Here is a 17,427-nt window from a genome sequence, read left to right as displayed (position 1 = left end):
TTATGTTTTTTATAAAAAAAAATATTTAATGTATTTTTTGCAAAGAACGAGTCATTTAAATCAATTAGGCCAAGTCGATACCGAGTCGGAGTCGACCCTCGACTAGTTTGGAGTCGGAGTCAGAGTTTTAAAACTATGATCTCTGCCTCTCTGCAAATGCACTCACCACATCAAGAAAGCTTCCTTCGACCTCACCGTCTTTGCCCCTCTCTGTCTCTACTTTCTTACTGGAGCTCGAACTCTTCTAGCACTACTGACTCGTTGGAAAATCAAAGTCTCCAAAAAAATCAAAATCTTTGTGGTTCTTACAAGTGTATTCTCCATCTACCCATCGACTTCGTATAATCTTCCGTTTGACCTCCAACGGCGAAGAATAACACTTAATCAAGGGTTAAGATCATATCAGAGTCGATCCGTGTGAATTTCTAGATGATTCACACCTTATCTCAATCAATTCTAATTAATTAGCCACTTTTCCTAAGTTTAGACATAGGAAATAATTAAAAATAGGCTAATAATCTAATTTAGACAATTCTAGGTGGAATTTTTAGAAACAATTTTTGGTTATGAAAGAAAGACAATTATTTTAACATCCATGAGGCTAAAGATAGCTTATGGGACAGATCACTTCTTCATCTAGTTGATATATTCGGCCCTTTTCTTGTGAAGCCTCACAATAAACACTCCTAGCTTCTCAACAAACCCCTCGCTAAATAGATTATCCCAAGAGCTAGCTGCCAAAATATCTGCATAACTTTCCTTGTTGTCTTTGAAGGCCTCACATTTTAAAATGAAGTGCTTTTCTGTTTCCACTTTTCCAGAAGAACAAAAAATACATACTCTTTCCTCCCACACTTCTTTTAGCCTTTTCCAGCGCTCTGTTTCACAACGAAGTTGATGAGAATTAATCCTTAACTGAGCAATAAGAATTTTGGCTCTCCAAGAAATATTGGCCTCTATGTACGCTTTTTGTTGATGATTATGAGTGGGATTAAACACTTCAATATAATATTTTTTCTTTCTCCCTAGCTCCTTATCCCAAGTACGCTTGTGGAACTTATCCATAACAAAAGATTTTATCTCTTTACTGTTTATGGGACGTGTTCAAGCAAATACCCCATTTACTAAACCATTTGTTATTTTGCTACATCCAAGTCTTCTTTCTTTTGCACAATATGTCATTAAAGACAACCTTAGGCCATCTATCCTCTTCCATTTGCTCATTTTTTTTTAAATACCTTATGACTCGCACCATAGCAATTGCTTCAATAGGAACAACTTCTATTTCACTTAACAAGATAGCATAAGGAACTACACTTTTAATTTTGAATTTGTTTGTAATCAAATGCTTCTGAATTTTCTCAATCTGTTTCCATTGCATGTCGGATGTACTGCTGGTCTACAGTTCACAACCATAGAGAATCATCAGAATCAATAGAAGCCCAAAAAGAGTTTGAGTGGTTTTCCAGTCCCATAACTTTGCCTCTCTACACCTATTCTGAAAAAACATAAAATTCTTTCCAACCTCCCAAAGTTATGTTCTTTCTACAACCATCCTCGCTTAGATTTTTTGTTGAAGTTGTTGATTTTTGGTAGCGTCGGATGTGTTCTAAGTTTCAAAATTTGCAAGGAGGCTTAGGCACATGCCTTCTCCAATACCCATAAATCGTTTTGGGAAATTCCACTCGGAGACATTTTTATTAAAATAATTAATTATTTTGAATGGGACTCTAAGTCTAAACTTAGGAAATTAAAATAATTAATGGGTATTAATCTAAATTGTGGTTGTAACTTCTAGAAGAAGACGAGGATCAAGCCAAAATGATCTAAGCCATTGATTAGAAATTAATCTAGGTCGTTGGTTGTCCAACATAAATATATAAGAAGGGCTTGAGGGGCACTTGGAGAACACACAGAGGGGAGATCAGAAGTTCGATTTTCTGAAGTAGAGCAGCTATCAGAGAGATTTTTGATAAAGTGATCTTTTGCACAAAGTGGCAGGGATAGTATTTGGTGAGGAGTCTTTTCCTGGGTCAGAGAGTACAATGCAGAGAGGACAGAACGATGTCCAGAGAGAGGTTGATGCTAGCGCACGCAGTGTTGACGCAGTGGCAATGCAGAGCCTAGAGGGAGATCGAATTCCCTGCTGAGGAAATCGAGTTTCAGAAGTCGGGACCCGGGGTGTGAGACTGAGAGGCTAGAAATCGAAGTTTCTAGGCAGCAGAGGTTCAGAAGGAAGAGTAGCGCAGTCCCCAGCAGAGGTGACATAGAGACTTTGTAAGACTGATGCAGTTCTGCGCAGAGGCTGACACAGTTCTGCGCAAAAGGGACGCAGAGCCTCTTTCCAACGAGATCAGGGTTAGATTCTTCCAATGACAGGGTGAGAGCATCTCACTACTTTTTTGTCCAGTTTTTCTCTGTATCGGATAGCCAATTGGGCATCTAACGAATTGTACTCAGAAATTACTACTCCTTAATAATAGACCTTCAGCTGCTGCACCGGTTTTCCTGCATTGGGTTTTTCTGGGGACATTTGTCCAAAAAGAACTGTGTAGATGTGTGTTGTATCTCTTTCCTGTTCAGTTTCTTGTTTCCACATATAATTTAATTAAGTGAAGGTTGTGGTTGTATTTACTTCTATATTTACAGTAGAACATCGTAAATAACTTACATGGATTAACAAGTAGGAGAAGTAACATCAGTTTACTGCAGTAGGGATTCCTGGTTTAGGAATTTTCACAGAAGTCAATTCTGAGGTATTTGTAATCCTCAACTTCTTCCAAAATGTTGCCTTCAAAGTAGAATTTATGTTGGTTATATTTTTTTTTTGGAGAAAAACACTAATTTCATTTTGCTAATATTGACTTGGAAATCTCATGTGTTTTATCCTCTCCACAAAGTTCTGAGACTAGAACACCTCCGATGCTACAGAAACTATCTGGAGGATGCTCCAATTTATAGAAAATGAGGGAGGTGATCCCAAAGAGGACTTCATGGATCTCGAGGCAATTGAGAATCCCAAGAGAAATGGAAATCCCAATGCAGCAAGTGCGAGTCTTGTTATTGTTCAAACTAGCAGGGGACCTAAAGGGGCTTCCTAAAGGGAAAATGCTAAACCAAGGGCAACAAATGGAGACTTAGCCCATTATCACCTCAGCTAAGGATCCCTTCTATTTGTGGACTTTCACCGATGGGAGGCGACCTGGTATATTATGGAGTCACCAATGAAAAAGAAATCAATGAATGAATATGAATGACCCAAATAATCCCCTTCCTAGAAGAGCTTGAACGATGGAGCTTGCTTGCCTTCTAAGCAAGGTACAATGTCTTCTAGGGAAAGGAAGGGAGGATTTGAGGGTTAGGTTTATGGGATATGATTTGTAAAGCAGTTTCTCAATCCCTAAAATCCTTATTGAAATTAGTATCTTAGATGGTTCTTGAAGAATTGTCTTTCAAAGGAACGGGACCAAGTGGACCCAGTCTAGGGTAGGAGGAAATATTATGGCAACCAATGATGTTCTTACCCTAGACAAGGCGGGGGAAAGGATCAAAGAAAGAATTTTCACTTGAAGGTATTGATTTGATCCTATGAGGTACTAGCCTTGGGGATGCTAAGGAAAATTTTGATCCCGGAGCTAGGGCTTAGCTTTTCTCCCAACTCCACCATCGGAATGACTTCAAAACTACAGGAGACCTTGAGGAAACACCAATGCAAAAGACCCAGGAGATTGACCTTTTTGGAGGGTTAGCTTGTCCGAAAATTGATGCCCTAGGTGCCCCAACTTGGATAGATCTGGAAGAAGGTGAAAAAATGTGATTTTTGGTGACCACCTTTTGGTAGATCAGTGCCTTAGTCTTTGGGAGAATGGAGTCTATGATGAATATGAGTAGGATTTCTTGGTTCCCAGTGAAGGAGGCCTCAAGACCACTTTGCTAGCCTTCTAGGTCAAAGAGAAGCAGTCTTGCATCTTTTATACTTCGATGTACAAACATAATGGCTTATCAAGGTCAAACTCTTTGATAGAATTACCCCTAGGACATTTTGCTCATATTACATGGTCCATACATTGGGATATGCTATTATAGAGACAAAATTCCACAATTTTATGCAGTAAATACATGCAACAATTAGCCCTAGAGCAACGAAAATCCTAGTTCAATGTATATGACAAAGTAAACAAAATTAACATTAAAAGCATGTACTTACATGTAACAAAATATATCCAACCATTCACAATTGACAAGAGAGAAGCTCCAAGAGAAGATAAACCAATATGCACACATCAAAATTCATCCATAAAGCTACAATTCATCCTCTAGAAAAAGTGCAAAATTCTCAAGAGAGAAAGAGATCCAATCCAAAGTGATTGTGAGCAAATGAACTCATCTCAATTGTATTTATACACTATGATAAGTTCGAATTAGCTTCCTTGGCCTACATAAGCCCCAAAAATAAAATAATGTTCTAATAATCCAACTTTTGGTGACAACCCACCAAACTAGCTCATAAATGAAAGAATAAGACTCTCAAGAAGTCAAATAATAATCTATGCATGTTGTAGGGCCCTCTAAGAGGCCTAATGAGGTCCATGGGTACCACAATGAAGATTAGGACACTCATAAGCTGTGGACAAGGGGTTGGCCCTTTGTAATAACCTATGGTGCTCCAAATGACACGTGGAGGCACAAAAGTGTCGTCATGGGTCTCAAAACAAATCGAAGATTCCTGTAGATTGCTTGTAAGGGCTAGGATGATGGAATAGGTGATTCCACATCATCGTGCAAGTCCTAGATCATCTGCCAAGTGCATGGTGCAAATCTGGGGTCAGTGGGGCATGATGCATCAAGTGCATCTTCCTCGTCCAATAAGTGAACCACGAGCAATCTCTGAATGGTTGTGGGGATCCATGGAGTGTTGTCTGTTGCTTTGGAGGCCCATGGCTCTCAATGCACACCCTACATGTGCCAATGTAGCCCTCTCGAGGATTCAGATCCTGTATAGGGAGACCAAACCCAAAATGGAGACCATTTGCAATTCTGCATAAGATCCAATGTGTTCCCTAGCCTTCCAGTACAACAAGTCATTATAGAAATCGAATTAATTAGCTTACCAGTCATAGACCACAGGTGGGGATTGCATAATGGCCTGCACTTCCATAATGGGCTTCGAGATGTGCCAATGTCTTCTAAACTCCAAATGTAGTTAATCAAGAATCCTATTAGGTGGTTTCTACTTCTAAAGGGGATAATATATTCAAGGGATATCTTTCAAAAGGTGGTGGCATGTGACAGATAAGTGAATGAAGTAGGGGATGAGAATGGACTGCCCTAGGTCACATGCTGGGGTACAAGGGTAGCTGCTAAGAGGGGAAGCCCACACTTGGGTTTATAATGTATAGGAGGGAGAAATCGTGGTACATGTGGTGCCCCGACTTTGATTTTTCCACCCTTTTTTATATGCCTTTTTCTTTTTTATGAATTTCTTTAATTAACTGCTCAGGGCTCAAGGGGTAAGAGTATGATATATACGATATAGTAGTGAATGCCCCATTTTAAAGTGGGGCGGTTCATTTCCCACCAGGGGTTGGGACAATCATGGGTTCCTATATGATGAAGGAGGTTCATAGAACCTGTAGGAACCAGGGTGATGATCATGATGATGGGGTAGATCTCTTGCATTGGCTTTTGCCCATGTGCTAAATGTGTTTGTCCCAACTATCTTTTGCATTTTGTGGTACATTTTCTTGTTGAATGTGGCCATATATGCTTTTATCTTTCTTTTTAGCTGCATCAACCTCCAGGGTTCATTCCAGGGCATGACCTAAGGCGTGGGCAAAGAGAAGGGGCATGCTAACCCTATGTGGACCCAATGGAGGAATGTTGACCCAGGTGGGAGAAATGATGAATGGGGTAATAATGAATAGAAAGAAGGTAATACAAGTGGATAAGGGAGTGGAACTACGCAACCAAAATCGGGGTTTTCCATGAAATACCATCCCTAGAGCCAAATGGTCAGTAAAAGAGATCCCACGAGACTAGAATCCAAGGTTAATACCTAAAAGGGGTCTAGGGGACAAAAGCACAGACCTGACCCATTCTTTCCGCCAAATCACCCCATTAATCCATGCCCAGAAGTGTCCATGATAAGCAAACTACAATACTCAATTTCCAAATGACAAGGCATACTTTTAGATTCAGGAGGCCCACCTTCAAACATATGATCATGGCAGATGGCCGAGGGACCACATGGCTAGCTCAGGTGGTGGAGAAATGGCACAATGAGCTAGCTAGAGGCTGCAAGGGGTTGCTCGCTGCCAGCTGAGAATCATCTTGGAGAAAAAAAATTCTCTTAGGGACATTACCCATAAAATGGTGGGTAGCATCTGGCTCCAATTGGGACGTGATCTCTCGAAGAAGTGGGTGAAGCTACTCTAACGGGAGGTCACGAGAACTCCAACAATCTCTTGGTTACCATAGACCTGTCACCTGCACATGTAATAGATGGAAAAACACAGAACAACATGCTTTCGCGATGTCTCATGATTGCACATGCTATATGTTAGGCCATATACATCAACAAAAAATAAAATATTCAAATATGCATCTATCTACCATGAGAAAAATCATATGATGTTATTTCTAATGTGGAAATCAACATGCAATGCATCCTACCCTAGCATGCATGTGATAATGTTAATGCTAAGTGTAATCATAAAGCCAGTGCAACCAACATATCATCATATCAATATACATATGCTTGCTAGTATGACTACTCATGTAGCAAATCTCGAAGTGAAGGCAAACCCAGATACATGGAGGATGCTGTGGGCGGAGGGTGGGAAAATATGATGCCCACACATGTTTGATTATGTGAGAAGAGGTTAGAAAAGGATGTGATCTAGTTCGTGAGATCTTCTCTTGCAACCAAAATATAGAGATGTCAACAACCAAGCTCATAAACTTTTGATGGATGGCAACATCTAGCATATCATTTCCACCATTGTCTTTATTATTTACGTCCTAGATTGTGACCTTCATTGGGTTATGATTAGTGGGAAAGGGAGGCCACCAAGATGGAGAAACACAACTAGGTTTCACATTATGATTACACTGGAGAGGGGAGACTATGGAGTGATCAAAACCCTGAGGGTGCGTCCAAGGAGGAAAAGTATAATCGATGAAGGGCTTTTCCTTGACACTATACTCAGGCGGGGGGAAGGGCTCACAGTTACTTGACATCATATGACTAGGGGTGAGGGAATCACTTGACGAAGACTCAAGATGATGACCAATAGGAAAAAGGGAGAAAGAAATATTGCATTCAACGGGTTGTGCTTTCCCAAAATCATAATCTAAAGGCTCAAGTGATTTGAACATAGAATCATACTCAGGAGAAGTGGGAGCCTTATCAATTTCCTTAGTATCAAAGATCGGGTCTCTCCTAAAAGGAAAATTGATCACTTCCAACTGCCCCTCTTTATGCAAAGGAAAATGAAGATTCTCCTTCCCAAGGGTATCAATGGGTATGTCATCATAAATAGTGCCTAAGGGGAAGGGAAGACCAATCTCATCCTCATCCTCCTTGTCAGTGTCGTAAATGGGAGCACAATCAAATTGAGGACCAACAATTTCCCATTTCTCCTTTTCAATGCGGAAATAATCTTCAATGTCATCTTTCAAGGGGCTAATGGGATCATCTCTCTCAAGGTTTTGAAAAGGGGATTCATCGGGAGTAATATCCTGGAGCAAAGTAAGGTTGGTCTCAATTTGACTTTCCATAAATTCATCCTTCCCAGCACATGTGTCCTCAAAGTCAACATTTTCATCATGTGGACCCAAGGAGGACTCGTCTTCTTGCTCATTTTCTTCGGTGTCGTAAATGGGAGCACAATTAAATTGAGGACCAACAATTTCTCATTTCTCCTTTTCAATGTGGAAATAATCTTCAATGTCATCTTTTAAGGGGCTAATGGGATCATCTCTCTCAAGGTTTTCAAAAGAGGATTCATCGGGAGTAATATCCTGGAGCAAGGTAGGGTTGCTTTCAATTTCACTTTCCATAAATTCATCCTTCTCAGCACATGTGTCCTCAACCTGATAATTTTCATCATGTGGACCCAAGGAGGACTCGTCTTCTTGCTTATTACCTAGATTCTTAATGTCTTGATGATGCTCGATGAAAACTTACTCTTGGATGCTTAATGCAGAGTGTACTTGAAAATGTCTAAGAAAGCCCTCAACGTACTCTTCAATAGATGAAATGATCCTAGGTTCATGATCATGTAGCCATGAGTTGTGACCACTGACCGACACCATGAACAACAACATAAGGACATCTTGGTGGACAACCTTCTCTCTTGAAGCATGTGCATTAAATCTTTCTACATGGTCAATTGTGAAGAGTGGATCACCCTCAAACATGGGCACCCCATGTACCATCTTTCCTGTGACATGATTAGGATGTCCAGGGATGCTAGCAATGTCCAAAGCAGAAAATTTACGAAAGAATGACAACCTATTTGAGGTATACATGAAACATATGTAGGAGTTGCCAGGGTGAAATTAAAGATGCCTAGAAAAATGCTTGCTTCACCCTACAAGCATTGACTTTAAAGTTCAATGAAGAATTACGGCTTCGTTCTTCCAATGGAGTCTGCAAGAATGATGTGTCAATATGTCATATGGGGAACAAAACACATGTTTTGTGTCCCCCGACAATGGCGCTAAAATGTTACCACTCAAACTAGCAGAGGACCTAAAGGGGCTCCCTAAAGGGAAAATTCTAGAACAAGGGCAACAAATGGAGACTTAGCCCACTGTCACCTCAGCTAAGGCTCCTTTCTATTTATGGAATTTCACCGATGGGAGGAGACCCGGTATATTATGGAGTCATCGATGAAAGATAAATCAATGAATGGATTTGAATGACTCAAATAATCCCCTTCTCAGAAGAGCTTGAAGGATGGAGCTTGCTTGCTTTCTAAGCAAGGTACAATGTCTTCTAGGGAAAGGAAGGGAGGATTTAAGAGTTAGGTTTATGGGATATGACTTGTGAAGGAGTTTCCCATTCCTTAAAATCATTATTGAAATTGGTATCCCAGATGGTTCTTGAAGAATTATCTTTCAAAGGAACGAGACCACACGGGACTAAGTGGACCCAGTCTAGGGTAGGAGGAAAGAGTGTGGCAACCAATGATGTTTTTACCCTAGACAAGGTGGGGGAAAGGATCAAAGAAAGAATTTTCACTTGAAGGTATTGATTTGATCCTATGAGGTACTAGCCTTGGGGATGCTAAGGCAAATTTTGATCTCGGAGCTAGGGCTTGGCTTTTCTCCCAACTCCACCATCGAAATGGCTTCAAATTTGAAGAGAACTTGAGGAAACACCAGCGCAGGAAACCCTAGGAGATCGACCTTTTTGGAGAGCTAACTTGTCGGGAAATTGATGCCCTAGGTGCCCCAACTTGGATAAACCTGGAAGAATGTGATTTTTGGTGACCACCTTTTGGTAGATCAGTGCCTTAGTCTTTGGGAAAATGGAGTCTGTGATGAATATGGGCAGGATTTCTTGGTTCCTAGTCAAGGAGGCCTCAATACCACTTCGCTAGCCTTCTCGGTCAAGGAGAAGCAATCTTGCATCTTTTATATTTCGATGTACAACGAGAATGGCTTATCAAGGTCAAATTTTTTGATAGAATTACCCCTAGGAGATTTGGTTCATATTATATGGCCCATACATTTAGATATGGTATTATAAAGACAAAATTCCATAATTTTAAGTAGTAAATGCATGCAGCAATTAGCCCTAAAACAACGAAAATCTGAGTCCAATGTATATGACAAAGTAAAACAAGAATAACATTAAAAGAATGTACTTACATGTAACCGAATATATCCAACAATTCACAATTGACAAGAGAGAAGCTTGAAGAGAAGATAAACCAATATCCACACATCAAAATTCATCCATAAAGCTCCAATTCATTCTTTAGAAAAAGTGTGAAATTCTCGAGAGAGAAAAAGATCCAATCCAAAGTGATGATGAGCGAATGAACTCATCTCACTTGTATTTATACACTAATGAGGAGTTCAAATTAGTTTTCTTGACCTACATAAGCCCCAAAAATAAAATAATGTTCTAATAATCAAACTTTTGGTGACAAGCCCACCAAACTAGCTCATAAATGAAAGAATAAGTCTCTCAAGAGGTCAAATAATAATCTATGCATGTCGTAGAGCCTTTTAAAAGGCATAATGAGGTCCAAAGGTGCCACAATGAAGAGTAGGACCTATTACAGCTGCCGCCTACACCTCCTTATAAGTCAGTGAGAAAACCCTTCAACCCCACAAGGTGTGGTTGGTGGCAGGGAACTCAGAGAAGGGGTTGTCACACTAATCCCGACTCTCTCCATTTGAGCTATCTCCTAGGTGAGCTAAGGGGGGTGGTCCCTAATGAAAAGTTAAGTTAAAATATGTGAGTTTCTAAGAGAGTATCATAGTGAAAATGAATTACTTTTAAGGATTTATGAGAAAATATGATGTGAGCAACTTGAAATAACAATGTCAATTATTAACATGAGAAAAACCATAAAACTAGTGCCTTATAAGGAATTTGCTCAACAATTTAAAGATATATTTTCTCAAAGTAAAATGCAATGCTCTCAAAAGAAAAAACAAAGTAACCTTGAAATGTAAACAAAAGATTGTTAGCGAAAGATATTGCAAGATACGAAAATGCTTTTGAGATAATCAACTTTATGAATCAAAACATGTGAAAATATCTTGCCAAACCCAACAATTAGTAATTAAATTGGAAATATAAAAGAAAAGAAGTTCTAAACCAAGACATCAATATGCAATTAGACTTGAAGCATGAAAATAAAACACTTGTTTGAAAGGATTACAATACTTTCTTTTGGCACAAACTTTGCATATGAAAACTCAAACCATCAAGAGACAAGTAAATTAAATGTAATGGAAAGTGCTCTTGGTTAATTTCATTAATTATCTCTACAGCAAGATTACAATTTAACTCTTCAATTCATAGACCTCACATTCGCCCAAAAATATGGATCTCACAATGAGGAGTCAATAGAGGAGTAAAGGGTCCCTAAGATGTCTACTTCAACCAACTTATGTTGGAGGTAAAATTTTAATGAGGCTTGGGTCCTTCCTATTCTAAAATGCCTAGATGAAGTGCAAATTGTATTAATTTCCCAATTTAAAACAATGCAAATGCAAATGCTTCAAAGAGAAATAAGATAGTTGCAAAACTTGAGAGACTAGAATGTAAATGAGCTCATATGTGTTTGCACCATTAAATGGAAAATAGACAGGTAAAATGAAATACATTGCTTTAAGGTACAATTGTTTCAAATAAATAATAGTGCTCCAATAGTTTCTATGACACACAGTAAATTGACCAAGTAATGAAACTTATACTTAAAAAAATTATAAAACAATTAAAACTTGCCAAAGTATGAAGTGTTTACACGTAAGAAAAGATTTGCTCAGTTTTACAATTTGGAAGTTTATGCATGTGAGAATATAAATTCAAAATTAAAGCGAATTGCATGTGGAGTGAAATGTATTAATTTTAATTATGTACAAAATGAAATTAAATGCTAGAAAGCTAAGAAAAACTAGAAGCAAAATTATGCCACCCACAATAATCCCTCCTCTAAATGAGGAAGGGGGATGCCATGGGAAAAATCAAAGCTCCCACAAACATTTTTTTTTATGTTTTATTAGTGCTTAAAGCGGGTAAAAATGCCTCTAAGAGAGTTGCTCACAATATGAGAGAGATCTTTACAAAAATATGAATCTAACAAAGCTAGACTCTCTCCCAAAAAATATAACAATAACAAACTTGAAGATGGAAAAAACTCTCCAAAAGAGATTCACAAGGCTCAAAAGGCCCATGGATTAGATGAGTTTGCAACTCTCTCCCAAGTGCTTACGGCCTCCCTAGAAATCAGTGTTTGGATAGGGTGAGGGGGTTTTGCATACACATGAGTGATTAGTTTCCCAAAGCTTCTCCTCAAGTTCCTTACTGCCCAATGCTCAAGCCAATGGGTTGCAAAACACAAAACCAATTGTTAGTGTGAAATTAGGAAAAAGAAACCAAAACTAAACTACAATTTAATATCCAAAATACTAGCTCAAGTAATGGGAGTGAACTCCCATAGTTTCCTAGCTTTGGAAATGACTCTGGAATAGGAGATATAAATTTGAAAGAACTAGAATCAAAGAAGTATTTTAAATTTAAATGGATGATCAAGTCGCGATAGAGTAAGAAAATTCCCTTTTGTTCTTCGTTGGATGGAAGACTTGGAGCGAAAAAATGGCCGAGTCTTGGATCGTTGTGACTCTAGGAGCGAGTTGATTTAATTGAGATTCCTCCGACTTCCAGATGGATTCCTGCACACAATACAAAAAATATTTCCTACACACTTTAACAAGTATTAGTTTGCAAAGGATTAGAGAAATATAATGAGTAAGATAGACCAAACATTCCTCCTAAAATTGTTAAGCTTAGGTATGTTCTATGCTAGAGCAATTTATTTAAATTTTCACAGTTAGCAATCGCATCAGCATTAAAGTAAATTGCAGATAGAACATAAATATAAATCGCAGAAGACAAGCCAAGACAAGAGGGCACAAGATGTGGCGCTAGCTAGGAACAAACCCCATAATGTGGGGAAACCCTTGATCAATTCTTCTTTTATGTTCTTCAAAGCTTAGCAGAGAAAGTGAGAGAGATAGTACATTTACAATAGAAGTCAACACTTTGACTTTTGATATCTGCAGAGATCAGTTGAAGACATGTTGCTTCAACTGATTCTCTAAGTTGACTCCTTCACTTATCATAGTGCTGCATCTCGTCCATTTTCTGCACCTTACCGTGTAGTACCACCATGCTGCATCATGCATCATCATGTTGCTCATGCTCTCATCACTATGCTGCCCATGATCTACTCACTATGCTGCCCATACATCATGCTGCTCATGATCTACATCATGTTGTCCATACATCATGCTGCCCTACATAGTGTGCCTTCCATGCCATGCTATGCCATGCCATGTCAATGAATATGCTGACACAATTCCATTCTAGATTATACCATTGACTGTTATCAACATCACTGCCCATCAAGTCATAGTATCTAAACAGGTCATAATATTGAGGCGTAGATGATATATGTGATCACTATTATTATGGCAGCGGCTATATGTCAATCCATGAACAGAGGATGAACATGTCTCTTCTAACTGCGTGAACATGTTTCTCCCATGACTGCGAGAACATATCTCCCATGACTGCGAGAACATATCTTATATGACTGTGTGAACATATCTCTATGAACAACGTATAACATCCGCTTTGAACAGCGTGTCACATCCACTATGAACAGCGTATAAGTACAGTGTATAACATCCACTTAGAACTACATATAACATGTCCTATTACAGCATGTAAATATCTTCTCTTACTGCAGTATTACAGCGTGTATATATCTCTATTACTGTGTATATATATATTGCCATTTGCTGCGTATATGTATCTCCATTGCCTGCGTATACATAGTCATTGCCTGCGTGTATATGGTCTTTTATGTCAGCGTATAGAAGTCTCCCTGATATGCGTATTAGTGTCATCATTGACTGCGTATGAGTCTTCTGCGTAGAATCTCCATGATCTGCGTATTAGTGTCATCAATGACCAGCGTATTAGGCTTGTTTGTACTGCGGCTAGGTTTGAGGTTTCCATGTTGTTCATACATATAGCTGCGTATGTATCCCTTGAATGTTGTGCGTATATATATCTCCATGCTGTGCCATTTCAACGTATATATATCTCCATGAATTAGGGTATTACGTTGACTGTGACTAGGGCTTCATCTGCAACTAGGGCATTCTTCATTAGTGTCTCTCCTTCATCGAAAACCCAAGACATGGAGAGGAGATCACATGAAGAATGTGTGTTCAAATGACTTCAAGTCCTTGCTAATTTATACTAAAACGTAGATGATGAATGGCCATGTCTATTGGGCTTCTGAGCCTACTCAAGTTGCTGGTCGGCTTGATAATAATTCCATAATCAAAATAAATTCATATCACCATAAATACTTATCAGAATTGGATGATCTTTAGATCAATCTTACACCTCTAGACGAGAGGAATCCAATAAAAATATCAGCTACCATAAATAAGCTGACCCACATGGAGTTTAGCCCTAGTTGCGAATTTTAACACTCCCTCTCAACTAGGGAGAACTCCATCCGCTGATCCATATGTCTGACTGTACTGTTTCTGCCATCAGTGCCCTGCACTGCTCTACTCAGCTCTGGTAAGCTCTGCTAGCTCTGCTCAGCGCTACTCAGCTTTGCTGGCTCTGCTCTGCTCTGCTTAGCTTTGCTGGCTCTGCTCTGCTCTGCTAGCTCTGCTCTGCTCTGCTCTGCTTAGCTCTGTTGAACTATGAAGAAGAAGAATTGATCGAGAATGTCTCATACCATTCTCCACTGACCCGAAGTCAGTCTCAGAGTGCATACCACTGGTCCCAGGCCAGTCTCAACCGACCCAAAGTCAGCGTGATAGTGGGTACCACTCCTACTACTGGTCCCAGACCAGTATCATCAGTCTCGGAGAGTGTACCATTGGTCCTGGACCAGTCTCAACCGACCTGAAGTCAGCGTCATAGCATGCACCACTCTCACTGGTCCCATACCAGTCCTCCACTGACCCGAAGTCAGTCTTAGAGTATGTACCACTGGTCCCAGACCAGTCTCAACCGACCCGAAGTTAGTGTCATAGTGGGTACAACTCCTACAATTGGTCCCAGACTAGTATCATTGATCCCAAATCAATGAAGGTCATCCTAGCATGGGGAGTATGGTAGATACAGTGATGCATCCATCGGTACTACTATGGTCCCTATGCTCATTTCCCTACTCATTGATCAGATGAGAGGTACTTCCCATGAGTCCCAGACTACATGGGTAGGATGCCTCGACAGGAGAACTAATCAATCCTATCCTCACAGGAGAACTAATCATCCTGCTACACAATCGTCATGGAGAATACATCATCCAGACCTCACAGGAGAACTAATCATCCTACTACACAATCGTCATGGAGAACACATCATCCAGACCTCACAGGATAACTAATCATCTTGCTACACAAGAGAGCGAATCATCCTATCCCACAAGAGAACGAATCATCTTGTTCACAGGAGAGCGAATCATCCTATCCACAGGAGAGTGAATCATCCTGTCTCACAAGAGAGCGAATCATCCTGTCCCACAAGAGAGCGAATCATCTTGTCCACAGTGTGCACCACCAGGGGAGGGTGAGTCACCCTGTGGTCATATATTGCTCCAGTAAGAACCGCAAGCCCCCAGAGCTCCCAGAGCTCAAAGTATGCAACATGCAGGACCCTTTTACGAGGGTCTCTCGATGACTCCAAGTCGTTCAGGAAAATCACAAATTTGATCTTTCCCTGGGGCTCTGACAAAGTGTAGCGACCTGTACATCATCTCAATGCGATGGAGCCTCCTTGCTCATCGACTTACCATATCCCAGATAAGGCAGTATCTGATGTCTATTTGCTGGAGCAATCATGGAATACGAGATTCCTCAATAATTGAATCCCACCTCTGGTTGTCACAGAGAATCACAGTGGTATTCATCATGTGTATTCATTGAAGAGTTTCCACAATCAGGCAACTTCATATGAGGTCATACTCGTAGTTATGTATCCGGTCTCTGCGGTACTTATAACAACCGACTTTTGCTTCCTGCTCATCCATGATATCGAAGCAGAATCCAAAGAGAACCAGCACTGAGAAGTGCTCTAGTGATCCTCCACACTGCTTGCCCAGTCAGCATTCAAATAATCATGCAATTTTCATATTTCCGGCAGTGTTTCTCAATCCATGAGAGATTGTGCCCTGAAGATATCTCAGAAGATTCTTGGCACCAATCCAATGAGGCCCAACCAAATATGAGCTCACCATGCTAAAACATATGTCCGGAATCCAACTCCCTCTTACTTCTGCAAATGAGAGGGTCTGCACCTGTCAGAAATAGTTTGTCCGTATAAGGTGTCGATATGAGAGGTCTATCATCCACAACCTTCAGGTAATAGTTTGGATCGGTTTCACTCCTAGTGAATCTCAGCTTCATCAAACAGCTATCAATACTCTCATACTACGCCCGGGGTGATTTGCTTCAAGCCATAGAGGGCTTTCTTCCACTTGTATACATGAGATTCCCATTCATGAATCTCAAACTCCATGGGTTGTTCCAAACCTGTGGACCTGCTATATGAGGGGAATGGTCTCCTTGTAAGATTTTCCTTCGGTACATCTCAGACATGTACTTTCATGCTTCTTTTGAATTCAGACTTCCCTGTCACCATCTGACTCACAGAGCTTCGGTGCTACGTGACAATGGACATGGTATCAGTGGACTTCTTGCAATTTGATACAACCCTGAACTCAAAAACATATTTGAAAAATCTCTTTCAAGCACGTACCTTTCCATCGATGAGTGCCACCCTGTAACCTTTGACTTCCATCGCTGACATGGACACCAGGTTCTTCTTGCGATCAGGTACATAAAAGAGATTCTGTAAATGAATCGAGTTACCCTCATTCAATTGAGGGGTAACATTCCCTGCACCCCTTTTGGGATAGGTGGTATCGGCTCCAAGTATAATCCCACGATTATCTATCTGATGAAGTGCCTCGGGTTCCTTGCTTTTTGTGAAGAGTCGACCATTTCTCCTTGATGAACTGTATTACTTGTCATTCCCTTAACCCTGGAATGATTTGTTTATCTTCATTAAGAGAAGTGTCTTTGCCATTCAGACACTCCTTCGCATAATGGCCGAACTTATTGTAACCAAGGCATCTGTCTTTCCTTCCACCCTTAGATCCGAACTTCCCAATGAAGTGATCTTTAGGTAGGCCATCAAAACCTTCCGCTACGCCATTCTGATAATATTCTCTGCTTCGACTTCACCCAAGGTGAATTTGAAGAGGGATGAGGAAGCCATTGATCCTTTTATCTTGTCCCAACTATCTTTGGTGATTGCTCTTTCACTCTTACTTGGGCATTGTCTTCACCTCAACTCTGATACCATGTTAAGTTTAGGTATTTTCTATGCTAGAGCAATTTATTTAAATTTTCACAGTTAGCAATCACATCAGTATTAAAGTAAACTGCAGATAGAACATAAATATAAATCGCAAAAGACAAGCCAAGACAAGAGGACACAAGATATGGCGCTAGCCAGGGACGAACCCCACAATGTGGGGAAACCCTTGATCAATTCTTCTTTTATGTTCTTCAAAGTTCAGCAGAGAAAGTGAGAGAGATAGTACATTTACAATAGAAGTCAACACTTTGACTTTTGATATT

The 17,427-nt window shown here is 40.0% G+C and overlaps 1 protein-coding gene across 1 annotated transcript in view; it reads left to right on the top strand.

Moving 5' to 3' along the window:
- The window catches only part of LOC149237632 (uncharacterized), a 200,805-nt gene that overhangs the window by 139,534 nt on the left and 43,844 nt on the right, over positions 1 to 17,427 (top strand). The gene's annotated exons all lie outside the window — the stretch shown is intronic.

The sequence above is a fragment of the Pinus tabuliformis genome, chromosome 8 (genome assembly GCF_031772625.1).
Source record: "Pinus tabuliformis cultivar Carrire ecotype Pingquan chromosome 8, CPIR1, whole genome shotgun sequence".
Classification (NCBI taxonomy): Eukaryota; Viridiplantae; Streptophyta; class Pinopsida; order Pinales; family Pinaceae; genus Pinus; species Pinus tabuliformis.
The sequence above is the reverse complement of the archived record's forward strand: the minus strand, read 5'-3'. Positions and strand labels throughout refer to the sequence as shown.